The 15579-nt window shown below is 43.9% G+C and overlaps 1 protein-coding gene across 2 annotated transcripts in view; it reads left to right on the top strand.

The window, feature by feature from the left end:
- Window positions 1-15579, top strand: part of CLSTN2 (calsyntenin 2) — a 731303-nt gene that overhangs the window by 567403 nt on the left and 148321 nt on the right. The window lies entirely within an intron of this gene.

Genomic DNA, 15579 nt, shown 5'->3' with positions numbered 1-15579 from the left:
GCAAAGGCCAGTGCAGAGAAGGAGCTCACAGAGGACTGAACAGTATATGGAGTAACAAGAGTTCTAGTGGTAACATCAGTAGTTCTGCTGGCTGGGCAGGGATGCTGGAGTCATCTCTGTGCTGCCATTTGGTTGCTGCTGCTGCTGCAGCTTCTGCTTACTGATAACTCACGGTGTTCCATGGACTTCTCTGCCTCATGGCCTTTGTCTGTTGCCTTCCCTTCATATGTCTTTAAAGCCCCTGTTAAATACTACCTCTTTATCTATCTATGTCTCTCTGTATCTTTCATTGTTCAGCTTCCTGGTCCCATTAGTTAGTCAGTTCAGTCGCTCAGTCATGTCTGACCCTTTGCAACCTCATGGACTGCAGCACACCAGGCTTCCCTGTCCATCACCATCTTGTGGAGCTTACTCAAACATCACCGTCCATCGAGTCAGTGATGCCATCCAACCATCTCATTCTCTGTCAGCCTCTTCTCCTCCCACTTTCAATCTTTCCCAGCATCATGGTCTTTTGCAATGAGTCAGTTCTTCACATCAAGTGGCCAGAGTATTGGAGTTTCAGCTTCAGTATCAGTAATTCCAATGAATATTCAGGACTGATTTCCTTTAGGATGGACTAGTTGGATCTCCTTGCAGTCCAAGGGACACTCAAGAGTCTTCTCCAACACCACAGTTCAAAAGCATCAATTCTTCTGTGCACAGCTTTCTTTATAGTTCAACTCTCACATACATACATGACTACTGGAAAAACTGTAGCTTTAACTAGACGGATTATTTTCAGTAAAGTAATACCTCTGCATTTTAATATGCTGTCTAGGTTGGTCATAGCTTTCCTTCCAAGGAGCAAGCGCCTTTTAATTTCATGGCTGCAGTCACCATCTGCAGTGATTTTGGAGTCCAAGAATATAAAGTATCTCACTGTTTCCATTATTTCCCCATCTACTTGCCATGAAGTGATGGGACCAGATGCCATGATCTTCGTTTTCTGAATGTTGAGTTTAAGCCAACTTTTTCACTCTCCTCTTTCACTTTCATCAAGAGGCTTTTTAGTTCCTCTTCACTTTCTGCCATAAGGGTGGTATCATCTGCATATCTGAGGTTACTGATACTTCTCCTGGCAATCTTGATTCCAGCTTGTGCTTTATCCAGCCTGGCATTTCACATGATGTACTAAATCAAATCCCTTATGATTATACAGTGGAAGTGAGAAATAGATTTAACGGCCTAGATCTGATAGATAGAGTGCCTGATGAACTATGGAATGAGGTTCATGACATTGTACAGGAGACAGGGATCAAGACCATCCCCATGGAAAAGAAATGAAAAAAAGCAAAATGGCTGTCTGGGGAGGCCTTACAAATAGCTGTGAAAAGAAGAGAAGCAAAAAGCAAAGGAGAAAAGCAAAGATATAAGCATCTGAATGCAGAGTTCCAAAGAATAGCAAGAAGAGATAAGAAAGCCTTCCTCAGCAATCAATGCAAAGAAATAGAGGAAAACAGCAGAATGGGAAAGACTAGAGATCTCTTCAAGAAAATCAGAGATACCAAGGGAACATTTCATGCAAAGATGGGCTCGATAAAGGACAGAAATGGTATGGACCTAACAGAAGCAGAAGATATTAAGAAGAGATGGCAAGAATACACAGAAGAACTATACAAAAAAGATCTTCAAGAACAAGATAATCACGATGGTGTGATCACTCACCTAGATCCAGACATCCTGGAATGTGAAGTCCAGTGGGCCTTAGAAAGCATCATTACAAACAAAGCTAGTGGAGGTGATGGAATTCCAGTTGAGCTATTCCAAATCCTGAAAGATGATGCTGTGAAAGTGCTGCACTCAATATGCCAGCAAATTTGGAAAACAGCAGTGGCCACAGGACTGGAAAAGGTCAGTTTTCATTCCAATCCCAAAGAAAGGCAATGCCAAAGCATGCTCAAACTACCACACAATGGCACTCATCTCACACACTAGTAAAGTAATGCTCAAAATTCTCCAAGCCAGGCTTCAGCAATACGTGAACCGTGAACTTCCTGATGTTCAAGCTGGTTTTAGAAAAGGCAGAGGAACCAGAGATCAAATTGCCCACATCCGCTGGATCATGGAAAAAGCAAGAGAGTTCCAGAAAAATATCTATTTCTGCTTTATTGACTATGCCAAAACCTTTGACTGTGTGGATCACAATAAACTGTGGAAAATTTTGAAAGAGATGGGAATACCAGACTACCTGACCTGCCTCCTGAGAAATCTGCATGCAGGTCAGGAAGCAACAGTTAGAACTGGACATGGAAGAACAGATTGGTTCCAAACAGGAAAAGGAGTACATCAAGGCTGTATATTGTCACCCTGCTTATTTAACTTCTATGCAGAGTACATCATGAGAAACGCTGGACTGGAAGAAACACAGGCTGGAATCAAGATTGCCGGGAGAAATTTCAATCACCTCAGATATGCAGGTGACACCACCCTTATGGCAGAAAGTGAAGAGGAACTAAAAAGCCTCTTGATGAAAGTGAAAGTGGAGAGTGAAAAAGTTGGCTTAAACCTCAACATTCAGAAAACGAAGATCGTGGCATCCGGTCCCATCACTTCATGGGAAATAGATGGGGAAACAGTGTCAGACTTTAATTTTGGGGGGCTCCCAAATCACTGCAGATGGTGACTGCAGCCATAAAATTAAAGGACACTTACTCCTTGGAAGGAAAGTTATGTCCAACCTAGATAGCATATTCAAAAGCAGAGACATTACTTTGCCAACAAAGGTCCATCTAGTCAAGGCTGTGGTTTTTCCAGTGGTCATGTATGGATGTGAGAGTTGGACTGTGAAGAAGGCTGAGCACCAAAGAATTGATGCTTTTGAACTGTGGTGTTGGAGAATACTCTTGAGAGTCCCTTGGACTGCAAGGAGATCCAACCAGTCCATTCTGAAGGAGATCAGCCTTGGGATTTCTCTGGAGGGAATGATGCCAAAGCTGAAACTCCAGTACTTTGGCCACCTCATGTGAAGAGTTGACTCATTGGAAAAGACCCTGATGCTGGGAGGGATTGGGGGCAGGAGGAGAAAGGGACGACAGAGGATGAGATGGCTAGATGGCATCACTGACTCGATGGACGTGAGTCTGAGTGAACTCCTGGAGTTGGTGATGGACAGGGAGGCCTGGTGTGCTGCAATTCATGGGGTCGCAAAGAATTGGACACAACTGAGCGACTGAATTGAACTGAACTCTGCATATAAGTTAAATAAGCAGGGTGACAATATACAGCCTTGACGTACTCCTTTTCCTGTTTGGAACCAGTCTGTTCTTCCATGTCCAGTTCTAACTGTTGCTTCCTGACCTGCATGCAGATTTCTCAGGAGGCAGGTCAGGTAGTCTGGTATTCCCATCTCTTTCAAAATTTTCCACAGTTTATTGTGATCCACACAGTCAAAGGTTTTGGCATAGTCAATAAAGCAGAAATAGATATTTTTCTGGAACTCTCTTGCTTTTTCCATGATCCAGCGGATGTGGGCAATTTGATCTCTGGTTCCTCTGCCTTTTCTAAAACCAGCTTGAACATCAGGAAGTTCACGGTTCACGTATTGCTGAAGCCTGGCTTGGAGAATTTTGAGCATTACTTTACTAGTGTGTGAGATGAGTGCAATTGTGCATTAGTTTGAACATTCTTTGGCATTGCCTCTCTTTGGGATTGGAATGAAAACTGACCTTTTTCAGTCCTGTAGCCACTGCTGAGTTTTCCAAATTTGCTGGCATATTGAGTGCAGCACTTTCACAGCATCATCTTTCAGGATTTGGAATAGCTCAACTGGAATTCCATCACCTCCTGCTTTGTTCATAGTGATGCTTCCTAAGGCCCATTTGACTTTACATTCCAGTTTTTCTGGCGGTAGCTGAGTGATCACACCATCGTGGTTACCTGGGTCATGAAGATCTTTTTTGTATCAGTTTGGTTTGGTTCAGTCTCTCAGTCGTATCCGACTCTTTGTGACTCCATGAATCGCAGCACACCAGGCCTCCTTGTCCATCACCAACTCCCGGAGTTCACTCAGACTCACGTCCATTGAGTCAATGATACCATCCAGCTATCCCATCCTCTGTCGTCCCCTTCTCCTCCTGCCCCCAATCCCTCCCAGCATCAGAGTCTTTTCCAATGAGTCAACTCTTCGCATGAGGTGGCCAAAGTACTGGCTAATGCTTTCAGCTTTAGCATCATTCCTTCCAAAGAAATCCCAGGGCTGATCTCCTTCAGAATGGACTGGTTGGATCTCCTTGCAGTCCAAGGGACACCTGTGGCGGATTCATTTTGATATTTGGCAAAACTAATACAATTTTGTAAAGTTTAAAAATAAAATAAAATTAAAAATAAAAGAGAGAAACAGTAAAAAAAAAAAAAAAAAAAAGAGTCTTCTACAACACCACAGTTCAAAAACATCAATTCTTCAGCACTCAGCTTTCTTCACAGTCCAACTCTCACATCCATACATGCACACAGGAAAAACCATAGCCTTGACTAGACAGACCTTTGTTGGCAAAGTAATGTCTCTGCTTTTCAATATGCTATCTAGTTTGGTCATAACTTTTCTTCCAAGGAGTAAGTGTCTTTTAATCTCATGGCTGCAATCACTATCTGCAGTGATTTTGGAGCCCCCAAAAATAAAGTCTGACACTGTTTCCACTGTTTCCCCATCTATTTGCCATGAAGTGATGGGCCCAGATGCCAAGATCTCCATTTTCTGAATGTTGAGCTTTAAGCCAACTTTTTCACTCTCCACTTTCACTTTCATCAAGAGGCTTTTCAGTTCCTCTTCACTTTCTGCCATAAGGGTGGTGTCACCTGCATATCTGAGGTGATTGATATTTCTCCCGGGAGTCTTGATTCCAGCTTGTGCTTCTTCCAGCCCAACGTTTCTCATGATGTACTCTGCATATAAGTTAAATAAGCAGGGTGACAATATACAGCCTTGACGTACTCCTTTTCCTTTTTTGTATAGTTCTATGTATTCTTGCCTCCTTTCCTTAACATCTTCTGTTTCTGTTAGATCCATGCCATTTCTGTCCTTTATTGTGCCCATCTTTGCATGAAATGTTCCCTTGATAGCTCTAATTTTCTTGAAGCGATCTCTAGTCTTTCCCTTTCTATTATTTTCCTCTATTTCTTTGCATTGATCACTGAGGAAGGCTTTCTTATCTCTCCTTGCTATTCTTTGGAACTCTGCATTCAAATGGATATATCTTTCCTTTCGTCCTTTGCATTTAGCTTCTCTTCTTTTCTCAGCTATTTGTAAGGCCTTCTCAAACAACCATTTTGCCTTTTTGCCTTTCTTTTTCTTGAGGATGGTCTTGATCACTGCTTCCTGTACAATGTCATGAACCTCCGTCCGTAGTTCTTCAGGCACACAGTCTATCAGATCTAATCCGTTGAATCTATTTGTCACTTCCACTCTGTAATCATAAGGAATTTGTTTAGGTCATACCTGAATGGTCTAGTGGTTTTCCCTACTTTCTTCAATTTAAGTCTGAATTTTGCAAAAAGGAGTTCATGGTCTCAGCCACAGTCACTATTTCCACAGTAGATAGGATACTGAAAGATGAACTCCCCAGGTCGGTAGGTGCCCAATATGCTATGGGAGATCAGTGGAGAAATAACTCACGAAAGAATGGAGACAGAGCCAAAGCAAAAACAACACCCAGTTGTGGATGTGACTGGTGATGGAAGTAATGTCTAATGCTGTAAAGAACAGTACTGCATAGGAATCTGAAATGTTGGGTCCATGAATCAAGGCAAATTGGAAGTGGTTAAACAGGAGATGGCAAGAGTGAACATCAACATTTTAGGAATCAGTGAACTAAAATGGACTGGAATGGGTGAATTTAACTAGATGACTATTATGTCTACTACTGTGGGCAGGAATCCCTTAGAAGAAATGAAGTAGCCTTCATAGTCAACAAAAGAGTCTGAAATACAGTACTTGGATGCAAACTCAAATATAACAGAATGAGCTCTGTTCATTTCCAAGGCAAACCATTCATTATCACAGTAATCTAAGACTATGCCCCAACCAGTAATACTGAAGAAGCTGAAGTCCAATGGATCTATGAAGACCTATAAGACCTTCTAGAACTAACACCCAGAACAGATGTCCTTTTCACTATCAGATCAAATCAGATCACTCACTCAGTCGTGTCCGACTCTTTGCGACCCCATGAATCGCAGCACGCCAGGCCTCCCTGTCCATCACCAACTCCAGGAGTTCACTCAGACTCACGTCCATCGAGTCAGTGATGCCATCTAGCCATCTCATCCTCTGTCGTCCCCTTCTCCTCCTGCCCCCAATCCCTCCCAGCATCAGGGTCTTTTCCAATGAATCAACTCTTCACATGAGGTGGCCAAAGTACTGGAGTTTCAGCTTTAGCATCATTCCTTCCAAAGAAATCCCAGGGCTGATCTCCTTCAGAATGGACTGGTTGGATCTCCTTGCAGTCCAAGGGACTCTCAAGAGTCTTCTCCAACACCACAGTTCAAATGCATCAATTCTTTGGCGCTCAGCCTTCTTCACAGTCCAACTCTCACATCCATACATGACCACAGGAAAAACCATAGCCTTGACTAGATGAACCTTTGTTGGCAAAGTAATGTCTCTGCTTTTGAATATGCTATCTAGGTTGGTCATAACTTTCATTCCAAGGAGTAAGCGACTTTTAATTTCATGGCTGTAGTCATCATCTGTAGTAATTTTGGAGACCCAGAAAAATAAAGTCTGACACTGTTTCCACTGTTTCCCCATCTATTTCCCATGAAGTGATGGGACCGGATGCCATGATCTTCATTTTCTGAATGTTGAGCTTTAAGCCAACTTTTTCACTCTCCTCTTTCACCTTCATCAAGAGGCTTTTTGGTTCCTCTTCACTTTCTGCCATAAGGGTGGTGTCATCTGCATATCTGAGGTGATTGATATTTCTCCCGGCAATCTTGATTCCAGCTTGTGTTTCTTCCAGTCTGGCGTTTCTTATGATGTACTCTGCATAGAAGTTAAATAAGCAGGGTGACAATATACAACCTTGACGTACTCCTTTTCCTATTTTGAACCAGTCTGTTGTTCCATGTCCAGTTCTAACTGTTGCTTCCTGACCTGCATACAGATTTCTCAAGAGGCAGATCAGGTGGTCTGGTATTCCCATCTCTTTCAGAATTTTCCACAGTTGATTGTGATCCACACAGTCAAAGCTTTGCCATAGTCAATAAAGCAGAAATAGATGTTTTTCTGGAACTCTCTTGCTTTTTCCATGATCCAGCAGATGTGGGCAATTTGATCTCTGGTTCCTCTGCCTTTTCTAAAACCAGCTTGAACATCAGGAAGTTCATGGTTCACATATTGCTGAAACCTGGCTTGGAGAATTTTGAGCATTACTTTACTAGCATGTGAGATGAGTACAATTGTGCAGTAGTTTGAGCATTCTTTGGCATTGCCTTTCTTTGGGATTGGAATGAAAACTGACCTTTTCCAGTCCTGTGGCCACTGCTGAGTTTTCCAAATTTGCTGGCATATTGAGTGCAGCACTTTCACAGCATCATCTTTCAGGATTTGGAACAACTCAACTGGAATTCCATCACCTCCACTAGCTTTGTTTGTAATGATGCTTTCTAAGGCCCACTTGGTTTCACATTCCAGGATGTCTGGCTCTAGGTCAGTGATCACAGCATCGTGATTATCTGGGTCGTGAAGATCTTTTTTGTATAGTTCTTCTGTGTATTCTTGCCATCTCTTCTTAATATCTTCTGCTTCTGTTAGGTCCATACCATTTCTGTCCTTTATCGAGCTCATCTTTGCCGGAAATGTTCCTTTGGTATCTCTGATTTTCTTGAAGAGATCCCTAGTCTTTCCCATTCTGTTGTTTTCCTCTATTTCTTTGCATTGATCACTGAAAAAAGCTCTCTTATCTCTTCTTGCTATTCTTTGGAACTTTGCATTCAGATGTTTATATCTTTCCTTTTCTCCTTTGCTTTTCACTTCTCTTCTTTTCACAGCTATTTGTAAGGCCTGCCCAGACAGCCATTTTGCTTTTTTGCATTTCTTCTCCATGGGGATGGTCTTGATCCCTGTCTCCTGCACAGTGTCATGAACCTCATTCCATAGTTCATCAGGCACTCTATATATCAGATCTAGGCCCTTAAATCTATTTTTCACTTCCACTGTATAATCATAAGGGATTTGATTTAGGTCATACCTGAATGATCTAGTGATTTTCCCTACTTTCTTCAATTTCAGTCAGAATTTGGCAATAAGGAGTTCATGGTCTGAGCCACAGTCTGCTCCTAGTCTTGTTTTTGCTGACTGTTTAGAGCTTCTCCATCTTTGGCTGCAAAGAATATAATCAATCTGATTTCAGTGTTGACCATCTGGTGATGTCCATGTGTAGAGTCTTCTCTTGTGTTGTTGGAAGAGGTATTTGCTATGACCAGTGCATTTTCTTGGCAAAACTCTATTAGTCTTTGCCCTGCTTCATTCCATATTCCAAGGCCAAATTTGCCTGTTACTCCCAGGTGTTTCTTGACTTCCTAATTTTGTATTCCAGTCCCCTATAATGAAAAGGACATCTTTTTTGGTGTTAGTTCTAAAAGGTCTTGTAGGTCTTCATAGAACCGTTCAACTTCAGCTTCTTCAGCGTTACTGGTTGGGGCATAGACTTGGATTACTGTGATATTGAATGGTTTACCTTGGAAACGAACAGAGATCATTCTGTCGTTTTTGAGATTGCATCCAAGTACTGCATTTCGGACTCTTTTGTTGACCATGATGGCCACTCCATTTCTTCTGAGGGATTCCTGCCTTTTCAATATAGGGGACTGGAATGCAAAAGTAGGAAGTCCAGAGATAACCTGGAGTAACATACAAACTTGGCCTTGGCTTACAAAATAAGGCAGGTCAAAGGTTAATAGAGTGTTGCCAAGAGAATGTACTAGTCCCATCATTCATGGCAAATAGATGGGGAAAAATGGAAACAGTGGCAGATTTTATTTTTTTAGGCTAAAAAATCACTAAAGACAGTGCCTGCAGCCATGAAATTAAAAGATGCTTGCTCCTTGTTAGAAAAGCTATGACAAACCTAGACAACACAGTATAAAGCACTTTGCCAACAAAGATTCATATAATCAAACTTTTCAGTAATCATGTATGGATGTGAGAGTTGGACCATAAAGAAGGCTGAGCACTGAAGAATTGATGCTTTTGTACTGTGGTGTTGGAGAAGACTCTGAAAGTCCCTTGGACTGCAAGGAAATCAAGCCAGTCAATCCTAAAGGACAGCAACCATGAATATTCATTGGAAGGACTGATGCTGAAACTGAAGCTCCAATCCTTTGGCCACCTGATGCAAAGAGCCGACTTGCTGGGAAAGACCCTGATGCTGGGAAAGATTGAGGGCAAGAGGAGAAGGGGACGACAGAGGATGAGATGGTTGGATGGCATCACTGACTCAATAGACATGAGTTTGAGCAAGCTCTGGGAGATGATGAAGGACAGGGAAGTCTTTTCTACTGCAGTCCATGGGGTCACAAAAAGTCGGACATGACTTGGTAACTGAACAAAAACAGAAAGGGTGTGATTAGCTGTGTTTTTCGCTCATGTCCCTATCAGGCAGGCTGATGCCAGACCACTGGTCAGATTTTGAATGGCTGCCTTTTAGCCAGGCATTCAGTCCTAAAACAGTTCAGCAGGCCAGACTGGCAGGGCCTCAGATTGTCCCCTGCACAACTTTGTCTCCCTTAATCTTGAAGCTAGAAAGATGGGAGGTGTAATTAAATCCACCCTTGGAGAAAGCCAGAATCATTAGCTCTTGAACAAAGTTTGTTGTTTTTTAGTCACTCAGTCGTGTCCAACTCTTTTGCAACCCCATAGACTGTAGCCCCAGAGAAGGGAATGGCAACCCACTCCAGTACTCTTGCCTGGAAAATCCCATGGGTGGAGGAACCTGGTAGGCTGCAGTCCATGGGGTCACGAAGCGTTGGACATGACTGAGCGACTTCACTTTCACTTTTTACTTTCAGGCATTGGAGAAAGAAATAGCAACCCACACCAATGTTCTTGCCTGGAGAATCCCAGGCACGGGGGAGCCTGGTGGGCTGCCATCTATGGGGTCTCACAGAGCCAGACACGACTGAAGTGACTTAGCAGCATCCGCAGCAGACTGTAGCCCACCAGGCTCTTCTGTCTGTAGGGTTTCTCAGGCAAGAATACTGGATTGGGTTGCCATTTCCTTCTCCAGGGGGTCTTCCCGACCCAGAGATCGAACCCCCATGTCTCCTGCATTGGCAGGCGGATTCTTTGCCACTGAGCCACAAGGGCAGCCCTTTTGAACAAAGTAAAAAAGATGAAATGCTGAGTAAGAGGAGACACAGGTGAGACATATGAGATGTAAAGAGCGCGGTGGGTCATCTTGGTGTCCATCTGTTTAGGATCAAGCCAGAGGCAGAGAAAAGAGTACAAACCAGAGTGGGAAACTGTTCCCAACCTCGGGAGGCCTGAGCTCTGGTTGAGTGTAATTCACTAGACTCTTAGGATCCTGAGGACAGGATTCTGTCACTCCTGTTCACAGTAGAATTTCTCAGGCTTAACACATGTCTGGCCCCAGTGGTAGATGCTCAAGAAAATATACAATGGATTAAAGACAATCTCTTTAACAAGTGGTGCTGGGAAATCTGGTCAACCACTTGTAAAAGAATGAAACTAGAACACTTTCTAACACCACACACAAAAATAAACTCAAAATGGATTAAAGATCTAAACGTAAGACCAGAAACTATAAAACTCCTAGAGGAGAACATAGGCAAAACACTCTCTGACATACATCACAGCAGGATCCTCTATGACCCACCTCCCAGAATATTGGAAATAAAAACAAAAATAAACAAATAGGACCTGATTAAACTTAAAAGCTTCTGCACAACAAAGGAAACTATTAGCAAGGTGAAAAGACAGCCTTCAGAATGGGAGAAAATAATAGCAAATGAAGCAACTGACCAACAACTAATCTCAAAAATATACAAGCAACTCCTACAGTTGAACTCCAGAAAAATAAATGACCCAATCAAAAAATGGGCCAAAGAACTAAATAGACATTTCACCAAAGAAGACATCCAGATGGCTAACAAACACATGAAAAGATGCTCAACATCACTCATTATCAGAGAAATGCAAATCAAAACCACTATGAGGTACCATTTCACACCAGTCAGAATGGCTGCGATCCAAAAGTCTACAAGTAATAAATGCTGGAGAGGGTGTGGAGAAAAGGGAACCCTCTTACACTGTTGGTGGGAATGCAAACTAGTACAGCCACTATGGAGAACAGTGTGGAGATTCCTTAAAAAACTGGAAATAGAACTGCCTTATGATCCAGCAATCCCACTGCTGGGCATACACACCAAGGAAGCCAGAAGGGAAAGAGACACGTGTACCCCAATGTTCATCGCAGCACTGTTTATAATAGCCAGGACATGGAAGCAACCTAGATGCCCATCAGCAGATGAATGGATAAGAAAGCTGTGGTACATATACACCATGGAGTATTCCTCAGCCATTAAAAAGAATACATTTGAATCAGTTCTAATGAGGTGGATGAAACTGGAGCCTATTATACAGAGTGAAGTAAGCCAGAAAGAAAAACACCAATACAGTATACTAATGCATATATATGGAATTTAGAAAGATGGTAACAATAACCCTGTGTACGAGACAGCAAAAGAGACACTGATGTATAGAACAGTCTTATGGACTCTGTGGGAGAGGGAGAGGGTGGGGAGATTTGGGAGAATGGCATTGAAACATGTAAAATATCATGTATGAAACGAGTTGCCAGTCCAGGTTCGATGCACGATACTGGATGCTTGGGGCTAGTGCACTGGGATGACCCAGAGGGATGGAATGGGGAGGGAGGAGGGAGGAGGGTTCAGGATGGGGAACACATGTATACCTGTGGTGGATTCATTTTGATATTTGGCAAAACTAATACAATTTTGTAAAGTTTAAAAATAAAATTAAATTAAAAAAAAAAAGAAATAGGCCTTAAATGAATGAATGAGTGAATGGAAAGCTATCTGAGTAAAGAACTTGCCTTGTTTTGTTTTGACATGTAACAACTGGCCCCAGTGAAAGTCGTGCTTTTGAAAAGAAAGCCTAGAGAGAATATAAAAGTTTTCTAAGCCTGGACCACATTCCCAATGGGATTTTAAGTGAGGAAAGCAAAACCCAAAGCCATATCTGGAGAATGATCCCAATCTGTTTTGTCTTTGATAAATGAGATACCTACAGATTTGGAATCACATTTTTGTACTTAAATTTAAATGTAATTTCCAAACAGAGTTTGTACTTATTTCAGTGTTCAATGTATGCAAAGTAAAACATGTTGATAATGTTAGTTCTGTATATGAAAAATGTGTGGGGCCCCTACCTTGGGGCACAAGGCTATTTTCCACTCTTGACAATGAGGCCAAGAAGGCAAGGATGCCGTCCATTTTTTGGTGTGTCTGTAGCGCCCAGCACAGGGCCAGGCACAAGGCAGGTGATTGACAAGTGTTGAGTGGATGAATGAATGGTGGAAAATGTAACTGTGTGTGGAACAAAGACAAGAAGGAAGGAGCACCTCCCTGTATCAGTTCACCATGCCAGGCAAAGTGATATAAACAGGTGTAACATTAGGACCAATGACTTGATGATGGCTCCCTGCCTGAGTCTGCCAGCTTTGGGTGGCTGATGCTGATTCTGCATCACTCCCCTCTTCCCTCAAGCTTACTCGCCGTAGACAGCATTAAGTCCGTCTCCCCAGCCTTCAGCCCAGCAGGCTAACAGATCACAGACAGGCGTTCCTGGTTCTCTGATACGTGTGGCAGCGGTCAAAATCAAAATGCTTTCCTGGAATTCCTATCCCAGCTCCCAGACCGAGTGCAGAATCTTCCCTCCTTCCACCATACTGGCCCACTTTACTCCTCCATGGGGGCAAACTCCGCCCCCGACTTGGGCCAGTTCTCTCTCCTAATGGCTAGGGCTGCCTGGGAACTGGAAGTGCTCCTTTCTCCAGGAAAGAGCATCACCGCTAGTCCCAGATCTATGTCTCTTGTCTAGCCCCTTCTCCCAGCTTTGTAGAGCAAACTGGAGTGAGCCATGTTTTACTGGGTTGGTTTTGTTTTGTTTTACTGATCGCAAATGAAGCAGGCTGTCCCTCACTGGGAGAGGCCTTCAGTTCCTAGGGGAAAGGGCTGGCTCTTCCTGAAGCAGGTGTAGGGGTGAAGGCTGCACTGTAGGAGGCTGTTCAGGGCACAGTGAGCAATATCGGGAAGCCAGTCTGGCTTGTGGAATGCAGGGAGAAATGGGAAGTGAGTTTGGTGAGATCAGGGGAAGGGGAGGGTTGACAGTTAAGATTTTGGATGCCAGGGTGAGGGGCTGCAATGATCCCCAAGCCCCTGGGACCCAGTTCTGAGTGAGGGATCTGCAGATATGTGCCAGGCATAACTGCCCAGTAGAACAGGCTTCTCCCTGGGCTGGCTTCTAGCAAGCAGCAAGAGCCACCAAGCAAACACGGTTTGGCAGTTCAAATTCTTGTACCTGTTCTAAGTCATTTCCCTCCAGGCAGGAGGGGACTGCAGCATAGTGAAAGCAATCCATCATGCTCAGAGCCCTCTGTCTCCCCTGGACCACTGTCTCCCAATCAGCCCTTGAAGCTTTGCTGTACTTAGCTTCTCCCCAGGAGCTATCCTGGGGAAGCCAGGGACCTGCTCACAGTTAGAGCCCTCCCTTCCTCCCAGACCCCAGTGATGCCCTAGGGCACTGGACCATTTATCCGTCACCATAACTCCTTCTGGGAATGTAGTGCTGCAGCTTTCCCAAGGTGATGCTGGCCTTACCCAGCTGTATATGAAGGACCTCCCACCCCCTGGCTTTGCTGCCACCTACCTTTTAGACTTTGGCTGAGGCATCATCTGCTTGGGCTACAGTATTCCATTCTCTGACTTTCTTCTGTGGGTGAATCTTGTCTTCCCGGAAATGATATGGGTCTGTCTGTGGGACTTCCCACAGACACTCACTGAATTTTCCAGCCATCACCTAAATGTAAACTTGCTTAGCCCCATCACTCACCAGTGGCAGAGCAAGACTTATCAGAGGCTCAGCTGACAGCAAGGGAGGAAGGCTTGGCATCCAAAAATGACCCTAGGATGCTAGGGGCATGTGTCTTGCTCTTATGTTTTGTCTTCTCTGCTGTATTCTGAGATTGTAATTCTGAAAAGGTGTTAGGGGTCAGCTTGCTCTGCAGGGATAGGTGGAGATTTGCCTGAGGTTGTGTTACTCCCATTTCTCAGCTACCCAGGGAAGAAGAGGGTCCTCAAAGCATCACTTAGACTAGTGCAGGTGGAATGGAAAACTAAATCTCTGTGCTTTGTCCTGAGCTCAGAGAACGCATAGGGGCCTGATAGCAGCTCTTATTCATGGAGATGAACGATTCTAATAGGAACCAGGAAAACGGTGTGCCTGCCACACCTGCACGGTAGACAAGCTTGTGCCTTTCATGCCAGGCATCTGAACTTGCAGTCTTCTTAGGGTCTCTTTCCCTTCTGCCAAGCAGTTGTACATGACCACACCTGAAGATTTCAGGAAGAATCTGCATCTATCCATGGGTCAGAGCACCACAGAGGATGCAGTGCCCTCAGAGGCTCTCAGGGTGATGGGGGCAGTAAGAGCAACAGACATTGAGAAGGTGCTGCTGACCTCCCCTTATAGGAGCCACAGACTGTGTCCTGAGGAGCATTTGCAGTTCAATTGCTGGTTGAGGGTTTTGTTTGTTTAACTTTTACACTATGTGATGGACTATCACCTCTTCCTTTTTATTGTTAAAGATTTATTTATTTTTGGTCACGCTGGGTCTTCATTGCTGTGCAGAGGTTTTCTCTAGTTATGGAGACTGGGGGCTATTGTTTCTGGCAGTGCTTGGACTTCTCACTGTGGTGGCTTCTCTTGCTGCGGAGCACAGGCTCTAGGGATGTAGACTTCAGTTGTTGCGGCTTTCAGGCTCAGTTGCTCCACCGCATGTGGGATCTTCCTGGACCAGGGATCAAACCCATGTACCCTGCACTGGCAGGCGGATTCTTAACCACTAGGCCACCAGTGAAGCCCCACATCCCTTCTCTATCCCTCCCTTTATTGTTCTTTATAATCCCTTGGCCCATGTCTCTCTACATTTCAAGCTGAAAGTATTGTCCGCACAGCACTTAGGACATTTTCATTTTTATTGTTGCAAGTCAGATTTTGTATTTATTACTTGCTCCTACCAGCTGAGACCCAAAGTTCAGTCTGTTACTGTCCCCTTTATGCAAAATGATGGCTTTCCTGATGGCTTAGACAGTAAAGAATCTATCTGCCTGCCATGCAGGAGACTCGTTTGATCCCTGGGTTGGAAAGATCCCCTGGAGAAGGGAATAACAATCTACTCCAGTATTCTTGCCTGGAAAATCCCATGGACAAAGGAGCCTGGTGGGCTACAGTCCATGGGGTCATGAAGAGTCAGACATAACTGAGCGAATAACATTTTC

The sequence above is a fragment of the Bubalus bubalis genome, chromosome 1, assembly GCF_019923935.1.
Source record: "Bubalus bubalis isolate 160015118507 breed Murrah chromosome 1, NDDB_SH_1, whole genome shotgun sequence".
Classification (NCBI taxonomy): Eukaryota; Metazoa; Chordata; class Mammalia; order Artiodactyla; family Bovidae; genus Bubalus; species Bubalus bubalis.
The sequence above is the reverse complement of the archived record's forward strand: the minus strand, read 5'-3'. Positions and strand labels throughout refer to the sequence as shown.